Raw genomic sequence first — 3,865 nt, forward strand, 5'->3', positions numbered from 1 at the left:
ACCTTCCTGCACAAACAGAGATAGAGATAGGTAGCTAGATAGAGAGTTAGAGAGCGGCAGCAGGAGAGGGAAGCGCCGATTGGCCAATTGCGCAATCGAATAATTCCAGTGACGAGCAACAGGTGTCGCTGCTTGAAGATGCAACCGCGTTACGTCAGGCGAAGACTTTCACATGGACTCACTCCGATTCAAAGAGCCAAGTGGCTGCCGGAATGCCATCCAATTGAATACCGTCCAACGGTCCAACCGTCCTAGCTGCCTGCGAGGAAGCTTCAATGTAAATGAAGTTATTTTATGTGCGTGCGAATCTTTCGGCCTGTGTGTGGCTTGGTGGCTTGGCTCATTAACACGTATGTTAATTCATGCAGCGTCTTTTCATGGCATTTATTTAGTGTTGTCTGTTGCAACTGCAACATTTGAGTGCATTTTGTCGTGCGCCGCCTTTTTGTGATTTTTTGTTACTTTTTTTTTCTCTGTACACTCTTTATATGCCTTCCAACTGTTGTTCCGCTTGTGGCAGCAGCAACAAAAACTATACATGTATGCGTTGCACAGTGGTTCGCATCACAGATGCTTATCGACTCGAAGGTCTCTCACTGCTTTGATTTTAGTGAGTTTTCCACGCCAATTAGCTTAAATTCCCATGAGATCTTTATTATAATGCGATAAGTGTGCTCCCTGTGTTGAATGAGATTTTAAATGTTGGCAGGCATTCGCAAGCTGCTTAGCAAATGGATTAAAGTAATTAATAAGGGGATATTTTTTATTTGGTATATTTAAAGGCTTTACAGAATTTTTAAAATATTTTCATTACCAAGCAAATCAAACAGGAATGAAATCAAAATTGATCAATAATTATGAATTATTGATCAAATATAATAAATCATGCCGTATGCATTAAATATATTAAAATGTAAATATGTCATACATTTTAAGCTTAAAAATACCTTTCCAATGACCACTGTACCTGCGTGCTATGTTGTTGTTGTTAGACGAAAAAATTTGTATTTTGTGTTTTTGTGCTTGCGCTTTGTTTGGCCAAGTTTTTGTCAGCTTTGAGCCATTTGCCACACATTGACAGAAAGGAAAAATTTGTTTTCCAGTCCAACAAGGAAGTGGCGAGCGCATCTTCCACGCGCGTCCAATTATGACAAACGGCTACAGTGATCACCCACCGCCTTCGCTGTTACTCATGTGGCGTGTCACGAAGCTCGAGGAGGAACTGAGCAGCTTGGCTTTGAATTATTACTTGCAACACCTGCCTTGCAGCAGCAGCAGCAGCAGAAGCAGCGCCAATAGCAACAACAGAGACTTCCATTGTCATTGTCGCTAGCCCAAAGCGGCAGCAGTTGCCAATTGAAACGGCTGAGGTTGTGCGAAATGTGTTTATGGCTTTCAACAATGTCTTGTTGCAATTCTCAGTTTAATGTTATGGCGCTGATGTCTGCCGTTGACCCACTACGCTTTGGCTCCTGATGTCCCATTCAGCTGAAGGCCGCTCTGCGGATGACATAATGTACCGATTTGGCACACATCACACAAATTGACGCTAATACCGAGCATCGATTTAGACACCTGATATAATTCGCCATTGCCTATTTTGCAAATTTGTACCCTCAACTCATTGAAAATGCGTAAATAGGGTATAACGGTTCACGTTGAAATGGCGAAGTAGATTCACAGATTTGTTTGTCTTCCTTTACTCGTTTCTTCATATGTATCGATACTCTGTTACATCGTATAAGAGCATCGATACTCTAATTGACCGTATAGGAGCTAGAGACTTGAAGATCTGTACATATCCCTGCATTGGTGCAATGTCCTTCCTTAACGCGGATTTTTCTTTTTTTTTTTTATTATTATATCATGCTTTAGCTATTTGCTCTTTGATCTAATAACTAGGAGCGCTACGCTTAGCCTAAAGTTTACATATGTAAATAGAGGAACTGTCATTGTCATTGTCGCCAACCACAAGCGGCAGCGGTTGCCAACATAACATATTTATGTATACATATTTAAGTATGTAACTGTAACAATATGGTTATGTTACATATGTATGTATGTATGTATATAGTAACTTTTTGGATAACCCACGTCATTCAGCCTAAACGAAAGTTGTCAGCTCATATACATATATATGAGCATGTGTGTGTGAATGTCTATTATGCTATATTTATTACATGGAGATAAAATTAAGTTAGTAGCGAGTGACGTGCGTGTTTCTCGTCTGCACGTTTGTATATACTTGTATGTGTGTGCGTAAACCTGTACGCACGCATGAGTTTATAGCTTTCTTTATATATGTACATACATAAATTAGAATATTTCAAGCCACCTTGACAGTGTTTAGGGTATTTGCTAGCCGTTCATTTGCAACTCTTTAGCACTCTTTACAGTGGTTACGCTTTAATTTGATGTCTCTTCGGTTTATGTGGCACGAGTCGCACGTTTACGTGAGCTGCTTTATATTAAGGGACACGCCCCCGCTGCTGTCGCAATTGAAAGGCACGCTAAAAGATTGCAGCGTCATGGCAAAAAATCAAAAATACAAAAAAATTTAACTGAAATTGTTAGACAATTGGGTCAACATCTGCTGTTGACTGTGGATCCAAACAATCTAATAAAAATCATCTTCAGATGCTGCACACTACATAATATTTCCTTATATTTCTTTTTTTTTTTTTTCTTTTTATTTTTAGCTGCTCTTCGATCAACGGTGATGAATTATGAAATAGGCGCTATTAACGAATGTTTCGACCTTTGCGAGTTTACAATTGCTGGCGCTAAGCGGTTTTGCCTTTAAGCCCAAAAAGCTAATCGACAACAAAAGGTGTCGATTAATTAAGTCGACATTGAACCACCAAAATATATAACCATTAGCAGGCTAATACATGGCGATTTGATAGATCTGTCGATACATTGACTTGTGATGCTTCCATTGAGCTGTCGACAGCTCGCCCGCCCACTGTGCTTGAGATAGATAGAAAGATAATGAGTGATAGAGAAAGAGAGAGAGGGTGAGATAGCGTGAACAGCGGTGCTAAGTCGTTAAATCTGGTACATGCAAGGGTCAAGCAAGAGGCGTGCACCTGGCCAGCTAACCGTTACCACGAGCACTTCACATAATTGTTGCATAAGCCTCTGTTGGCCTCACTTTCGGGCTGTCGCACGCAAACGGAACGCACATACGAAATTTTCATATTTTCAGTTTTCTTTTTTTTCTAATAATTTTAATTTATTTATGCGTGTGAACCAAAGCAACCATACTCATAAATCATCAAATCTCGTTTCTTATTTTAGTATTACTATTTTCCCAAAGAAAAGTGAAAACTGTCGAGACCATAAATAAAACGTAGTTAGCATCTTCAGGCTTGCCAACTATTTTAGCTTTTTATTTTAAGTCAGCATAATGAAAAATGCCAATTCGTTAGATAATTTAAATGTCAACAACTGAAGTTTGCAAATCATTTTGCCATGTAATTAAAAAAACAAACAAATTCAAAGCCCGCGCCATCGGATAAAGTTGCCTTACACTTTGAATCTTTCTCAACACTGGATTGAAGTGTGCTATATAGCTGTCACGCTTACACTGCAGCCTTTGGGACTTGTAAATTGTGTGGTACACAGCAAAGCGTTAAAGTGAGATAGCATGAAATTTGTTTGCTGTACAGTTTTGGAAGCATTGGTAATTTGGCGGTATATTTGAAATTCTTTGAAGCTTGGGCATAAAACACAAATTTATTGAATTTAAAACTTGTGTCAAGTGTTTTTATATTGACCCTTTCTCTTTAACAATAATTGAGATGATTTTGTTTTTTGAAAAAAAAAATAAAAATAAAATAAATAAATAAACAATTTGGGTAAC

This window comes from Drosophila arizonae, chromosome 5 (assembly GCF_054131065.1).
Source record: "Drosophila arizonae isolate 15081-1271.41 chromosome 5, UAZ_ARI_1.0, whole genome shotgun sequence".
Classification (NCBI taxonomy): Eukaryota; Metazoa; Arthropoda; class Insecta; order Diptera; family Drosophilidae; genus Drosophila; species Drosophila arizonae.